This window comes from Mastomys coucha, unplaced genomic scaffold (assembly GCF_008632895.1).
Source record: "Mastomys coucha isolate ucsf_1 unplaced genomic scaffold, UCSF_Mcou_1 pScaffold6, whole genome shotgun sequence".
NCBI classification, from domain to species: domain Eukaryota; kingdom Metazoa; phylum Chordata; class Mammalia; order Rodentia; family Muridae; genus Mastomys; species Mastomys coucha.
In genome coordinates, this window is record NW_022196912.1 from 22,465,513 (window position 1) to 22,482,143 (window position 16,631).

Consider the following 16,631-nt stretch of genomic DNA (forward strand, 5'->3'; position numbering starts at 1 on the left):
GAGAGACAGAGAGAGAGAGAGAGACAGAGAGAGAGAGAGAGACAGAGAGAGAGAGACAGAGAGAGAGACAGAGACAGAGACAGAGAGACAGAGAGAGACAGAGAGAGAGAGACAGAGAGAGAGAGACAGAGACAGAGACAGAGAGAGAAACAGACAGACAGACAGACACACACAGAGACAGAGAGAAGAGAGAAGAGGGGGAGAGAAGAGAGAGGGAGAGAGACGGGGGTGGGGGGGAAGGGGCAGAAAGTAGACCAGACCAGGAATCATTCTGAGGAGGAAGATATAAATCGGCCTGAATCTATTTGTGTGAACTAATCTTAAAGGGCCAGGGCCTGCTAAATTCGAGAAGGGCATTAATTATACCAGGTTTCTTTTATCCCTCTTGTCTACATCACTTCACCTCGCTATTTTTAACCCAAAGTATTTGAACCTCCATTAGTTTTCCCTTTATCTCTTTTGTTAAGTAAACTCTCTCTCCAGTGTAGCTGTCTGCAGGGTGGGAAAAATTTAGCAGTAAGAACAAGATAAATTGGTAAGAGAGGGCCTGCCTCCAAATTGGCCAGATCTTGCTGTGTTTGCACACTGGCACCTGCATACCTGACATTCCTGTTCAACACAGAGTGGGGAGACACGCTCTGCTGAAACTGTCCATCACCACAGCATGAAATGTGTTCAGCCCTCTGCAGAGCTCTAAACAGCTGTTCCTCCCTCTTTCCATGCATGTGCTGTTGAGCAGAAGGTGGGAGACATCATGCCAAAAACGTCTTGGTTTCCACCAAAGACATATTGCAGGTGAAAAGGCAGACGGCTGCTGTTCTGTTGAGAAGATGTTCATCAGTCTCTGAGAGGAAGAATATGAAAAGTTCACATGACCCCCTTCAGGGTTCCTCCATCGAACCAGACCTGAAGCTCAGCCTCTCATTAATCTTTAATGAACAACAAAGAAAATGTATCGCTGGCTAATTATTGTGTAGGATGGCAGATGCTTCTCAAGAAAGAGTCCCCGGGAGAGTCACATCATTTAAAAGGACACTGTCAAAAAAAAAAAAAAAAAAAAAAAAAAAAAAAAAAGTTCTGTTTTGAAACTTATTTCCAGACTTGTTACATTATGTCCTCCTTTTAAGTTTGAATTAATTCTCCTTCCAACATTTCTACCATTGTTTTCTGTCTGTAACATTTGAACTTTAGAAGCTGGGAGCAATCAGGCAACAGGACCTCCAATTCACTCCCTACACCTCAAAGATTGTTCTTCTCTCCTCCCTGGAGTTGAGCAGAAGGACTGCTCCACTTCCTTCACGTCATAGCACCTCCTGGGATATCTTTTTCTGCCTTTACCTTTTTTTTTTTTTCATTTTTTCTCAATTAATAAATTCCATTCCATGGGGAGCTGGACTCTATTTGACTTTGAATGTGCTCAGCACTTAGCCTCAAAGTGAAAATTCATTACGTATCCAGGAGCTGCTGCAACACTGGGCACACACTACACTACTCACTTCAGTGAAGTTTCTAGAATAAGTTTCCTATACTCACTTGCTTTCTATTACTTTTTTTTCCTCTTCTTTTGTTGGATATTTTCTTTATTTAGATTTCAAATGTTATGCCCTTTCCCTGTTTCCCCTCCGAAACCCCCTATACCACCCCACTCCCCGGTTTCTATGAGGGTGATTCCCCCACCCATCCATTCCCACCTCCCTGCCCTGCCCTTCCCCTACATTGGGGCATTGAGCCTTCACAGGACTTCTTCTTCCACTGATGCCCAACAAGGCCATCCTCTGCTACATATGCGGCTGGAGCCATGAGTCATTCCATGTGTACTCTTTGGTTGGTGGTTTAGTCCCTGGGAGCCCCCTGGGGAGGGGTCTGGTTGGTTGATATTGTTGTTCTTCCTATAGGGTTACAAACCCCTCAGCTCCTTCAGTCCTTTCTCTAACTCCTCTATCAGGGACCCCACACTCAGTCCAATGGTTGGCTGCAAGCATCTGCCTCTGTATTTGTCAGGCTCTGGCAGAGCCCTCAGGAGACAGCTATATCAGGCTCCTGTCAGCAAACACTTCTTGGCATCTCCAATAGTGGCTGGGTTTGGTGTCTGGATGTGGGATAGATCCCCAGGTAGGGTAGTCTCTGGATGGCCTTTCTTTTAGTCTCTGCTCCACACTTTGTCTCTGTATTTGCTCCCATGGGTATTTTGTTCCCCCTTCTAAGAAGGACTGAAATATCCACACTTGGGTCTTCCTTCTTCTTGAGCTTCATGTGGTCTGTGAATCGTATCTTGGGTATTCCAAACTTTGGGGCTAATATCCACTTATCAGTGAGTGCATACCCTGTGTGTTCTTTTGTGATTGGGTTACCTCACTCAAGATGATATTTTCTAGTTCCATCCATTTTCCTAAGAATTTCATGAAGTCATTGTTTTTAATAGCTGTGTAATATTCCATTGTGTAAATGTACCACATTTTTTATATCCATTCCTCTGTTGAGGGACATCCAAGTTCTTTCCAGCTTCTACCTAGTATAAATAAGGATGCTATGAACATAGTGGAGCATGTGTCTGTGTTATATGTTGGAGCATCTTTTGGGTATATGCCCAGGAATGGTATAGCTGGATCCTCAAGTAGTACTATGTCCAATTTTCTAAGGAACTGCCAGACTGATTTTCAGAGTGGTTGTACCAGCTTGTAATCCACCAGTAATGGGTGAGTGTTCTTCTTTCTCCACATCCTTGCCAGTATCTGTTGTTACCTGAGTTTTTTATCTTAGCCATTCTGACTGGCATGAGGTAGAATCTCAGGGTTGTTTGAATTTGCATTTCCCTGATGACTAAGGATGTTGAACATTTCTTTAGGTGCTTCTCAGCCATTCAGTATTCCTCAGTTGAAAATTCTTTATTTAGCACTTTACCCCATTTTAATAGGGTTATTTGATTCTCTGGAGTCTCAGTTCTTTGAGTTCTTTGTATATATTGGATATTAGTCCTATATCAGATATAGGATTGGTAAAGGTCTTTTCCCAATCTCTTGGTTGCCATTTTGTCCTATGGACAGTGTCCTTTGCCTTACAGAAGTTTTGTAATTTTATGAGTCCCCATTTGTCCATTGTTGATCTTGGAGCATAAGTCATTAGTGTTCTGTTCAGGAAATTTTCCTCTGTGCCCATGGCCAGCTTGACCAGCTTACAAGACATGGAGGACAGTACTGAGACATACCTTTCAGGTTGTTTGTGAAAGTATTTCCTGTGAGGTTTACCTGAGGAAAGAAGGCCTTGAATGTGGGCAGAATCATCCAAGTGTTGGGGTCCTAGACTGAATAAATTGGGAGAAAGGAAGAAAGCAACTGAGCGCTAACCATCACCTCTTTCCACTTTCTGATCTCCCCAGATGTGAGCCAGCTGCCTGCTCTTACTCCTTCCCTCCCATGCTGGACAGTATTTCCATAAACAGGCCAAATATAAATTTTCTCCTTCAGCTTTCTTTCTATGAAGTATTTGGTCAAAGAAATAAGGAACATAACTGATTCATTACTTGCCTGTCTTCACACTGGCCATCCATGAGGGTAGAATCTATATTTTATCCTCCATTTGTTCTGCTCCCAGACATCTTGCTGTAGATGTTTGTCACTTGTTCTTCCACATTGGATGACTGTGTCCATTATTCTTTAAAGTCACCTGTCACCTAAGCCTAGCCTGTGATGTAAAGTGGTCTGTTTTGATAAATATTTAAAGACTTTCTGTTTAAGAAGAGGTCAAGATAATGAAATTAGGATACCCCCCTCTTAGAGGCAAATGTATTGTGTATGAAAATACAAGGATCTCCAAGTATAAAGGACTTTGTTTACTTTGGAAGTCAATCAATTTTTTTAAAAGTACTATAATCCCAACAAAATCCCATACAGGTTGCAGAGGAAGAGTGTACTGGTCCAAAGCTAGCCTAGAATAAGATATTCTAGAGCAGTGGTTCTCAACCTTCCTAAGACTGGGATCCTTTAATACCTTCATGTTGTGGTAACCCCAGCCATAAAATTATTTTTGTTACTACTTCATAACTGTAATTTTGCTACTGTTGTCAATCATATTATAAATATCTGATATGCAGGATATCTGATATGTGACCCCTGTGAAAGGGTCTTTTGGCTTCTGTACTTGCTAGTTTTGTGTGTCAATTTGACACATGCTGGAGTTATCACAGAGAAGGGAGCTTCAGTTGGGGAAGTGCCTCCATGAGATCCAGCTGTGGGGCATTTTCTCAATTAGTGATCAAGGGGGTAGGGCCCCTTGTGGGTGGTGCCATCCCTGGGCTGGAAGTCTTGGGTTCTATAAGAGAGCAGGCTGAACAAGCCAGGAGAAGCAAGCCAGTAAGAAACATCTCTCCATGGCCTCTGCATCAGCTCCTGCTTCCTGACCTGCTTGAGTTCCAGTCCTGATTTCCTTTGTGATAAACAGCAATGTGGAAGTAAGCCAAATAAACCCTTTCCTCCCCAACTTGCATCATGGTCATGATGTTTTGTGCAGGAATAGAAACCCTGACTAAGACAGCTTCCAAAGAGGGTGTGACCCACAGGTTGGGAACCATTGTTCTAGAGCATCTTCAGAAGCTAGGCTTGGGTGGTAACATGGCTCAATAGGCACAGGTACTTTCTATCAATTCGCATGACCTGAGTTCTATCCCTGGAATCCATACAGTAGAAGAAGAGAATCAACTCCCACAAACTGTCCCTTGACCTCTATAGTATGTATTGTGGTGTGTGTGCACGCACACACACATAGATAGATAGATAGATAGATAGATAAACAAATAACTAAGTGTAAAAATAAAATTAAAAAAAAAAGTTAGATTTGTGACTCACCTCTAATCCCAGCACTAGAAATCAGAGGCAGGAGAATTGCTGTGTATCTGAAAGTACAAAGTGAGTTCCAAGCCAGTCAAGACTATGAAGTGACATCTTGTCTTTAAAAAAAAAGAATCAGAGTCCTGATCTGAGCAGGGTAGGGGAATGAGACAGACACAGAATATTGATTGAGGCATTTACTTGACAGTCTTTCCCTCAATATTCTGATAGATGTGTCCTTGACAAATTGAACACCTTTATGCAAAAAGGCAGAATGACTGAGTCTATCCATTTGGAGGGAATCTCTAACCAAAATAATAATAATAATAATAATAATAATAATAATAATAATGATAATGATAATAATAATAATAAGAAGAAAGAACTCTTAGCTTTGGGCTCTTTGTGGCTTTGGTGTCTTCATTGAGTTCATAGTAGAGACAACATCTAACAGTTGATCGGCACCTTCTGCATTGCAGGCTCAGGGTTGGAGGCTGTCTGCATAGCATCACATTTCATTGGAGGCACAGTCTTTGGGGAACTCAAAGCTGTCAAGAGAGCTATCCTGCAGATGACAGAATTATACTGTGGAAACCACAGCAGTTAAAATTTTCTACAGGAAGTGTCACAGCCCTGCACTCAGGGTCAAAATCAGCAGCTGCTGTGAACCAGACACTACAAAAACTAGAACATCCAGTTTGGTAGCTGTTGATATGGAAACGATTGAGGGACAACCTAGACAGGGGCAGAGAGGAGAGAAATTGAGAGATTTTTAAATGCTCCCATGTGAAATGAGGGGATGGTGGGAAGAAACTGCCAAGAAAGAAATGCTACAAGAGCCTGCAGGCACGGAGTCCAAATCCCAGAGAGAAATGGTGTGAGAATTTTCTGCCTTGGCTAGACCATCATCCTAGTATCCAAGAGCTACAAGAATTCATCTAGCTAGATTTTGCCATGAAATTTTAAAGGAAAAGAGGTTAAAAATATACCCAGAGGAGAATGGCTCAACCTAAATAAATACTAAAAATAATAGATGTCAGAAAAATAGAAACCTGTTATCATCCATGTTTTCAATGCACTCTTCTGGTCAGTCTTCAGTAGGCACGTGGAACTGATACAATAGTGGCACCGGGAGACTTGTCCTAAGCCACCTAACTTTGGGGCTAAGATTTCCCCCCAGGTCATAATTCTCCCTGTGTAAGTGTCAGTTCAAGCCTCAAGGCTCTGAGGAGGTTGACTTCCAGAAACGCAGAAGATGCCTTGCACCAAAAGAATCCCACAGCCACTGACTGTGAGTCTCTTACCCAGGGTCCTGCTTCATACAGACTGTCCACATCCTAGCCACAGACTCCACCTCTGGATTTAGGCAGAGATTGGGCTAGAGTTCACTGGGGAATCATTCAGCCAGCATATCTTTATGTCTCCACCAACCAAGTCCACCCTTCCTTCCTTCACTGGTCTCTTGTGACATGAATGATGTAACAATACAGCCTGATACTGACCTCCACAGCTCCATCATCCTGCCCCTCACAGACATTCCTGCATTCAGAAACAATACCCTGATTATCATTCATTATTTCTTCTTCTTAGCATTAAAAACCCTTTTAATATGGCACTGAGGACCATTGGGGAGTTTTAAATTTCATGTCAGACCAGGATTTATGGGCCAGTTCTGAAATTTTACCTCTGGGCTCAATAATTGCAATTCCCTTTTAATCGCTCTCTTAGACACCTCAGTTAAAAGACTTCAATTATTTCTACACAGAGGCCACCTGGGACATGGCCAATCTGAATATTCAACTTGTGTCACCTCCATTTGGAGACCAACATCAAAGCTATAGCCATATAAACAGACCACAGGTATGTCCCCACAGTCCTACCAATGAGTGCTGGATCCTCAGGAAAGGTTTATCTTCTCTAGTGGAAAACAAGCTCCCACCCTACCTCCACTCTCCCAATGTCTTATAGGAAACAGGAGACAGATGGGTTAGGACATATATTCCTACCCATGCTTGTTTTGAAAGCTGTGCAGTTCTGTGAGCATGTCAATGTGTAAAAGAAATTCATCCATGGAAAACAATAAAGGAATATGATGCTAGAGACTGGAGAAAGATACATTGCTACACCCTAAAGAGTGCTGTGATGTCTTAAGAAAAAGAGAAAGCAGGTACTTTCTGAGGAAGCTCTGGCATGTTGGAAAAGGACTTCATGCCAGCACAAGTACCAAGGACACAGAGAGGACACAGACATGGCAAGGCTGCCTTGGCATCAAGGAGCAGAAAGCAAGCTGTTGCTTTGCTCCACAAAGAGCAGCTGATCAAGGTGCATGGAAAGGGGCTCAGGCAGGATGCTGGGAATAGGAATGCCACCACTGAGATGCACTGAGTGCTTTGTATCTGGTGCCAGCAGTTTGTAAAACAGAAATGTAGCTCTGTATCTAGAGTCTCTAATTACTGAGAAGGTTTCATTGTAGTCCCAACACATCTGCTTCTGTTGGGAGACAGTGAGCTGGGTGAGGGACAGAGATCAGGATGCAGAAAAGAGAGCTTCACTAAAGAGACTAACATCCCCCCTGTTGTGTTAGAATCACAGTTCATCCAGACAGATCACACCAGACCAGTACAGTTCCACAGGAGAGAGGGAAGGAGGTGACAAAGATGAAGAGTGAAAGAGAGGTCAGGAGTGGTCTGCCTTTTATTTGGGCTGTGACATAACTGCTCACAGGTAAAGGTGGGAGATGGACCAGATAGACGCTGGAAATGTATGGTGATTGCCATGGCAACAGATGTGTGGGTCCCTCTTGCCTATGGGTGATGTCACTGTCATCACTGGATTCAGAGATGACCTATGACCAGAGATAACCTGCAACCATAAAGCCAGTTCCTGACTGTAAAGCCAGTTGCTGATGTCAACATCCCCCACAAAAAGAAAGAAAGAAAGAAAGAAAGAAAGAAAGAAAGAAAGAAAGAAAGAGAGAAAGAAAGAGAGAGAGAAAGAGAGAGAGAGAGAGAGAGAAAGAAAGAAAGAAAGAAAGAAAGAAAGAAAGAAAGAAAGAAAGAAAGAAAGAAAGGAAGAAAGAAAGAAAGAAAGAAAGAGTCCAGTCAGGAAGCCATTGAAGGGAGTCCTTAAATATTGTGATAGACACTCCAGTGTAGCTCTTCATAGTTGATGACTTCTGATATGGGAAGAGGAAGGACTCAGTTGTCTTTAATGGGCTGGCCCCTGGTAGTTTGACCATGCTCAGTGAGTATAAAGGCAACACAAATTGCACTTGGTATATTTTTTTCTTTTGGGTGAGAGGGCACAAAAGTGGGAGGGTGAACCTGGCAGGAATTAGAAGTGAGTGTGATTGGCGTACATCATATGAAATTCCCAAATAATCAATAAAAACATTGTATTGGGGGAAAAGAGACCAAGGGGTAAACGGTCAAGAAGCAAGTCCGAGAAGGCACATTTGTTAAGGATCCAGTCTCACCACTGGGGAGAGATAGCTAAGAGCGAATGGCAGTTTGAGTGGGGAAGTGTCCTAGGACATCAGTCAGAGGCCCTGCAGAGTGACACAAGGATCTCCTAATTTGGCAGGTACTGCCTACTGAAAGGCCAAACTTCTTAATGGATTGAACCAAAACAAAGATGATCTATCTACCTCTCCCAAGAATGTGGACCACTCTGGCAATCAATGGGCCAGGCTAGGGCATCTTCATATGGAATGCAGTTGCCCCAGGGCATGCAAGATGAGTCACTGGGGCCCTGCTAGAATGGCTTCTTATATTTAGTATTATAAGATAGTACATTTTACTATTTAACACCATACTGACAGGAGTACAAGGGGCACATGTATTCTAGCTCCACCCTGCTCCTCACACTCCCATCGGCAACTCTCAAGCTCTGGACTGAGGAAACCCCATGCTGCATTCTTACAAACACCGCAGACATCTGGGCAACCTCATCCTCAGAAGCTGGTTCTTACTGACTCTTCAGCAGGTTCTGCTGAGATAGTTATTCACAATTGCAGGCCCTATGGTGGCAACGGTGACATCTATAAACAGTGAGTATCCAGGCAGCTCGTCCCTCAGACATCTTGTAAGAAGCAAGTTGAGGAAAATGGGATGCCTCGTTTCACTGGTGGCTATTTCCCAAGCCAAAAGGCTAACCCAGACCAACCCAGATGCAAGCCCTTCTAGAGAATGGCAGGCTCTCGCTTCCAAAGTCATGTCCAGTGTCAAAGGTTTAGGGATTTCTTACTAAAATTCTCTAAGTCCTCTTGGACTCAGAAGACAGAAGGCAAAGTTGGCTCTGTACCTGAGCATTCCGGCCTAACCCAGCCTAGCTCTGGTCTTCCCCCAAGTGCCTCTGCTTCTAGTATAGGCTCCATAATCCTTAGAAGTTTCAGGTCATGTTTTGTGTTGATCTGAAGTCAGATGAAAATTGGTGGAGTCAGTTGCAGCCCAGAAATTGACTGTGAGGTAAAGCACAAACAATCTCAAGGCTCCTCAGGCAATTGTTGGCCATGCTACAGAAATCTTCCACTTGGCTAACACACTAGAACCCTAAGCCTAAACTCCACTAGTCGCTTCAAGCATAGCTTGAAGGTATAAACTCCTAAGCAAGTCTAAGGGGCTAGTGAGGCCTGAGTGTAGTGGTAAAGGTTGATTGTCACCCACACAGGCTCTAAAATCAGTAGGTGGCAAGTCTCTAGGCATAGCTCTCAGAGATTATTGGGATGAGGTTAACTGAGGTGGGAATCCCGCTCCCCTAAATGCACACAGGGCCATTCTAAGGGCTGGGGTCTTGGACTGATAGAAAAGAGAAAACTTGGTAACCAGGCACTACCATTCTGTATGGTTTGCTCCCTACCTATGACACATGTGACCAGCTGCCTCCCTCATTTCCCTTGGCTGTCTCCACCATGATGGGCCAGGGCTAGTGAGGCCTGAGTGTAGCGGTAAAGGTTGATTGTCACCCACACAGGCTCTAAAATCAGTAGGTGGCAAGTCTCTAGGCATAGCTCTCAGAGATTATTGGGATGAGGTTAACTGAGGTGGGAATCCCGCTCCCCTAAATGCACACAGGGCCATTCTAAGGGCTGGGGTCTTGGACTGATAGAAAAGAGAAAACTTGGTAACCAGGCACTACCATTCTGTATGGTTTGCTCCCTACCTATGACACATGTGACCAGCTGCCTCCCTCATTTCCCTTGGCTGTCTCCACCATGATGGGCCATAGCCCGGACCTGAGAGCCAAAATAACCCTTTCCTTTATTCAGTTGTTTCACCACAGCAAGGAGACAAGTAAGTAGTCCACTGGCTCATTAGCAATGCACTCTGGTGCCATTGCACAGAGGAGCCTCCCTGTGATTCTGTTCATCTGAGAGGCAGAGGCAAATGTGTAAGAGAACACAGCATGCTGCTTCAAGAGTACTAGTTACTGTTCTGTTGCTATGATAAAATCCCATAACCAAAAGCAACTTATGGAAACAAAAGGTTGCTTTTGTCTTAGGGTTTCAGAGAGGGAGCCCATACTGGTGGTGATGGCATAATAGTGGATGATTTTAAGTCTTCAATCAATATTGGGAGCACAGGAGCACAAGTCAACAAATGGTATCACTTTTCCTGCCCACTTTAATGAGACCAAGAGAAGTCAGACAACACAAACGTCACCACCTTCAGGAAGCATTTCTAAGACTTCTGAGCAGAATTGGGTTCCTCTTGCCACTGTCTTGCCACTGTCCTGTCTAACAGTTACCTGGTCAAACCAAGGAACTGTATGCCTACCATGACGTCAAGGTGAGCCTTGGTAAGGGAAGATCAACTTAGTGGGCAAAAATGTAGAAAACGGGCTTTGGATACAGAGAACAGTGGCAGCAAGAGCAGAGGCATAGAGCCCTTTGCCATGTGCAGTAAGCCATGGGCAGTACTCAGAGTGAGGAGAGCCCTGGTTATGTTTTGAGTTTCAAGATCAACCCAGACCCTGGTTCCAAAATGGCTGCAGAGTATAGGTTGATGTAGCCCTGCAGTTCAGTCTTTGAAAAACAGCCATCCAAGGAGATAAGCTACTAATAGAATTAAATGTGGCAAGAGCCAAAACTCAGGACAGATTTGGAACCTCTCAACCCTGCTATGACATCATTGTCCATGATGCTTCGTGTCTGTTATGGGTAGTAGACCTTACCAGATCCTGTGCCCCAAGGGGTTCGAGGCCCCTTCTGTTCATCAAATCTGTTGTCAACTGCCACCGCAGTCCTACATGGCTACCCCAGCAGAGCTGCAGAATGAGTATAGCTTGCAATATGCATCATCAATTCAGGTGGTTCGGTACAAGTCTGCAGGCTCTTCTTACCCAATATCCCCAAGTCCTTTGCCCTTCCATGGCTGACCACTAATTCCAGTCCCAGATTTTGCATATGGGAACCACAGTTCATAGCCAGGACCACCTCCTAACCATATAAAGTTTCAGTACGCTGGCTTGACTTGGCCAGAGATTTATGACTGACATGAGCAAAGGCATCCACATTTTGTTTGGCTCAGAGGCTTGAATTCTTTTTCAGACCAATCAATCTGTTAAAAAACCAAGTGACATTTAGGCTGCCTCTCTGGGGAGCAGGCTAGGCTTCTGAGTGTTCGAAGAGCATGCAGCATTACAGTTCTGAGATCGTGAATCCTGGGAAAAGAGCTAAGAGGTGGTAAGGTGGTGGCCCAGGATGGCTGCTTCAGCCCTGACCTCACTCAGGACTCAGGGTTCAAGACAGAGGCAGGCTGTCCTGATGGAGAGAGTCTGCAGAAATGACACTTCATATTTCAATGCTGGCTTCATTCCTTTCTGTGAGATGATGTATATAAAAGAAAAGTGCAGGCACCAGAACAGATCTGGCTTATGTTTGAAAAGAATGGAAGGTGTTAAAGAGCAACTGGTAGAGGAAAGAGAGAAGAGGGGGGATTAATTCAGAGTCCCACTGGCCATAGCTGGGTGGCATGCTCACACCTCCTTGGAGAAAGAATTCAAAAAGCAAAAGGAAGGTCATACCTGACTATATATAATCAGAGCCTACCACCCACCTGCTAGAAAGACTGCCTTTTGCTTTTGTAGCATGGGAAACCTTGATGGGTTCCTCTCACAGCACATTTCTAGAACCTTCTGTCACTTCTGAGGTACCAGTACAGAACAAATCAATTCTCCTCTCACACTCACTGCCCAAAGTCAAGCTGAGTCCCACTCAGTCCCTCAGCCCCACAGGGGCATCAGCAGATAAATACAGAAGAACCTGAAGGATATGGACTTGCTTGAAACCAAATCCAGAATCCAGAGGAGGAAGGGCTTCAGGGTCTCAGGGTCACTACCCCTAGCTTCAGGGTCTCAGGGTCACCACCCTTAGCTTCGGGGTCTCAGGTCACCACCCTTAGCCTGAGATTTTTTTCTGTCACCTCTTTGTTTTCTCTGGGCAATTATCATCCCTTCGTTGCTAACAAGGGAAAAACACATTTCCAAATCTTCCATGTACTTCTTTATACAAATCAAGGCATGAGAGAACCCCTCCTAGGCCTAGACCATGAGACTGAGGTCTGTAGTTGCTTGGGAATCAGTTTCCATCCTGAAATGTCGTGTTTCAGTTTACAGGAAACAAATGTGAATGAATCTGACCACTGTTTGGTGTCAGGCCACCATCTTTGCTTCCAGTATAGTCTGCAACCAGAGCTCCATGGTAGCTCTCACATCAGTCACACTCAGACCCCTTCCTTCATCTGTGATGCTCAGCCTCAGTTCCTCGAAAGAGGAAGTAACCCCAAAAGGCTTTGGGAGCTCTCTGGATTTCAAGCACTTCCCCCTGATCTCTTCTGGTTGCCCTATTCAGACCTAACTTGACATCAACATTTGTAGTGACTTATTCAGTCTGTCCAAACTCGTCCACTGTCTGTTGCATCAGCTTAATGAGTTCACCTGCATGATCCAGTTTGAACAGGTCTGGGCAGGTATGCCTGATGCTCAGTAGGTATAACTCAGGTGATGTGAGTAGAGACAGGAGGGCCGGGTACTGAACAGCTTAAACACAGTAACTGTGGACAGCATTCGGAGAACATTTACGGAATTCGAAGTGGTGTGTTCTGATCCAGCAGGCAAATCAGTCATGTGGAGACTAGTTAAGAATACTTCTATTGCAAGTTTTCCTTGCAATTGCAAATAGGAAATTCAGACACAGAGAGGTTAGGTGGCTGGCCTGAGGTCACATGGCTAGGAAGAGGCAGAAATGAGATTATAAATCAGAAAGTCTAGTTCCAAAGTTTTTATTCCTAAGAAATATATTTTTTTCTTAAAGGAGGATAGGAAATGGAAAGAGAAGGAAATGGGGAAATAAGGAAGTAGAAGAGAAGAAAAGAGGGAAGGAAAGGGAAGAGGGAGAAAGGGGAAGGGGGCACGGGAAGGGGTATAAGGAGAGAGACAAAGATAACTAAAAGAAGCTAAAATAGGCCAAGATAAGACCCAAAGAGTCTGGGCACTTTGCTCAGTGCTAGGGCTCTTGCCTGGGTTTGCCCCATCAGTTATTCAGCATCTCTGATGATATGAAGCTTCTTGCTAATGCTAAGTCTCAACCAAGACAACCCTTTGTCCAGATGAAGTCCATCCTGCCTTGGCACCCTTTCTGTTTCCAGCCCTCTTCTGTGGAGCCTGGGGCAGGAGGCAGCTCTTCTCTACCATGGGCTGAGTCAGATTCTGACACAGCTAAAAACTTCATCCTTAATTCCAATCCAGTCCCAAGTCCTAGTTCTCTCCATGGCACACTTACCTGTGTGTGTGTGTGTGTGTGTGTGTGTGTGTGTGTGCATGTGTGTGTGAAAGAGAGAGAGAGACAGAGACAGAGAGAAAGAGAGAGATGAATTTATACATGCATATACTTATTTCAGGAGCTTGTATTCATGTGCTTATGTGTACGGAGGTCAAAAGTCAATTTTATATGTCTCGCTCAGTTGCTTTCCACTTCAGTTTTTGAGATGGGGTCTCTGTTTCTAGTCTGACTAGGCTGCCTCATTGATCTATGTATCTCCAATTCCTCTCCCTCCAGCACTGGAGTGATAGATGTCTACCACAGCACCTTGCTTTTACATGGGTGCTGGGGATCTGAACTCAGGTCCCCAGATAAGCACTTTATCAACTGAGCCCCTACCTTGGCTCCCAAGTCTAACCTCTAGGACATTGCAAAGGGCAAGCAGATAACAAAGTTAAGACTTTGAAAGACCTCATGCCATTCACATAGTATCAGTAGACAAAGTGTATAAGCAAAAGAGGACTTCACACTAGAATTTACACTGGTTGAACATTTTTCTCATTGTATGTCCCACAAAACTTCTTTACATGCAAGCTGGCTTAAGGGAGCCATATTAAGCTGTGTTGAATAGTTTTTACTTGCTATGAAATTACCACAAAGTATACTTTAAGGTCAATGTGAAAGGTATGTGTCAGGGTGAAGGGAGCGCTTCAGCTGGTGTCCTGTCCTCCTGTATTGATCTAGACAAGCTCCCACTGGCTTGGCTCCTTATTTCTAACACATCTTCACACCTTCACACCCTTGTCAGAGAGAGAGAGAGTCTGAGCAAAGACACAACAGAAGAATGTCAGCCGTGTCACACGAACTGTGACAGGGTTACACTTCATAACAACCACTACCACACCACTGAGTTCTGTGTGACAGGGACTTGCATACTTGTCTGATTCATATAACTTCTGCTGCCCCAACCCAGCTCATGACTTTGTTGACTCCAGCTAGAGGGTTCATTACCACCTAACATCATGGCTGTCAGGGCCAGCCCAGAATATGAAGCTGGCTGTGTCTCAAAGTTTCACTTCCCCACCCATGTTTTCCAGGGCTAGAAATTGAAACAAAGATCGTGGTAGATTGTTCTTAGCTCAAGGAGTTTAGAAGGGTGGATAAGATGTTGTTCTTAAAGTCTCAGTTGCACTACCCTGCATGTCAGACCCCAGCTCTAAGCAGAGCCTAGATTGACTCTCAATGAATGTTAAGAGCATTATTTATCTCTGTATTATTGCTGTTAGTGTGACTGGAGTTGCATTGCAGGCAATGTTTGTATTGACTTGACCTGTAAGGTAGAGAGCATTAGTGTATCAGATAGGATTTTTCCTCTTTGAGAACTCAAGTACCCCCAGGTCTTGATTGTGTAATTCTCTGATTCCTTCCTTTTGGCTCTTGGCAAATGCAGCTACCATGAGTCACTTGATGAACCATGTGGTTTTCTGTACTGCCCCCTCCCTGCGTCACCCTACTCCTGTCAACCTCCATCCTTCGGTACCTCCTCATAGGAAAGGCATAGTTATCACCTAGACAGATGATGGTTATCGTTAGTGAGTAAACATGAATTTTTAGATTCACTCAGCTCCACTACCACATAATTTTGCCCAAGAATATCAGAATATTGTCAGATTTGATAGAAATATGTTCAGTTGTTTCTCCTCTCCTTCAGCAAATATTGGTTGAGCATCCACGTTACATAAGACATGATGCTGAAGGATCCACCATCTTGCCAGGGAGAAAGCAGGGAAGTGAGACACATGGATCATCCTCCCTGTGGAGTTTAATTTAAAAAAAACAAACAAACCAGTTCCTCTCACCCAATGGGACCACTGTGTATTCAGAACATATACTCTCTGTCCAGCTTCTGCCTGGGTATTTGTGCCGGTCTATAGCCCCAACTTCCCAATTCCTGCCTCATCTGAGCAATCACTCTGCCCGCCATGCCTCATACCTATACACCACTCCCTTAGCTCTGATGCCCTGTCGCTCATCATAAACTTTGGTATATATTTCTTCTCAACAGTCTGTATGCTACTCAAGTGCAAGATAAATCTCAAACTCTTTGTAGCCCCACAATAAACTTGAATATGTAGCAATGCACATAACCCCTGAAGAACAAGTGGTGCATCAAGAAATGTTAATTTTGAAGTAGGCAGCAATCATCTTCCAGGTTGCAGGAAGCTACAAGAATGAAAGAGATGCTTATCTATAATGTGGACAAGCCTTTACTCAGTTCTGAGAAGATGGTTGATCTGAAAAATCACAATCTAAAGCTAACATATCTTCTTGTAGGGATGTCCCAACACAATTTATTAGAGTTATGTTACTCATATGAAGACCCACTTACGTTTTTATTTGAACAAGCACAGTGACTGTTAATTCAGGAATCCTTAGTGTTCTTCTCAGTCTCTTTTATGTACCATCTTTTCACTCCTACATCTCATAAAGAAATGGATCTACAAACATTTGCCTGGGCCAGCATGATTCCATAATGAAAGCTATGGTCTTCTGTAAGAATAATTCCCTTGTTGAGGACCTATTGTGTGAGAAGAACTCATCTCACTACCTTGCCTGAGTCTTTCTCACAGATGCTCAAACACAATCTAGCAAGACAAGCATTATGGCCTACATCTTATGTTGGTTATTTGGGGTGGATGGTTATATGGGACGGGATGGTAAGTTGGTTGGTTGGTTGGTTGGTTGGTTGGTTGGTTGGTTGGTTGGTTGAGCCAGAGTCTTACTGCATATCCCAGGATGACACTGAGTTCATTTTATGACCTCTATCTTAAAGGTTAGGAAAGTGAAAGCCATAGACGTTAAATCACTAAGATGGCAGAGCCAATAGACTGTGAAGCTGAGAAGTGAGTCTAGGCCTCACCTCCCACATCACAGTAGCCAAAAACCATCTTAAAGAAACATCTCCTATGAATAGCTTGTTTGAAGATTTGAGAGTTCCCTCTTTCTTTCTTTTTCTTTTCTTTTTTTGTTTTTTTGGTTTTTTTGTTTTT

At 43.9% G+C, this 16,631-nt stretch overlaps 1 protein-coding gene and 2 long non-coding RNA genes across 7 annotated transcripts in view; 1 reads left to right on the forward strand and 2 right to left on the reverse strand.

Annotated features, from left to right (window-relative positions):
- Alk (ALK receptor tyrosine kinase) overlaps positions 1 to 16,631 on the forward strand; it is a 722,886-nt gene that overhangs the window by 512,127 nt on the left and 194,128 nt on the right. The gene's annotated exons all lie outside the window — the stretch shown is intronic.
- Positions 920 to 3,304, reverse strand: LOC116080923. The gene is made up of 2 exons (XR_004114675.1): positions 3,246 to 3,304; positions 920 to 1,035 (listed from the first exon to the last, which is right to left on the reverse strand). It is a non-coding gene; the product is annotated as an uncharacterized LOC116080923 (long non-coding RNA).
- On the reverse strand, positions 5,226 to 6,255 carry LOC116080920. Its single transcript, XR_004114672.1, has 2 exons — positions 5,876 to 6,255; positions 5,226 to 5,388 (listed from the first exon to the last, which is right to left on the reverse strand). It is a non-coding gene; the product is annotated as an uncharacterized LOC116080920 (long non-coding RNA).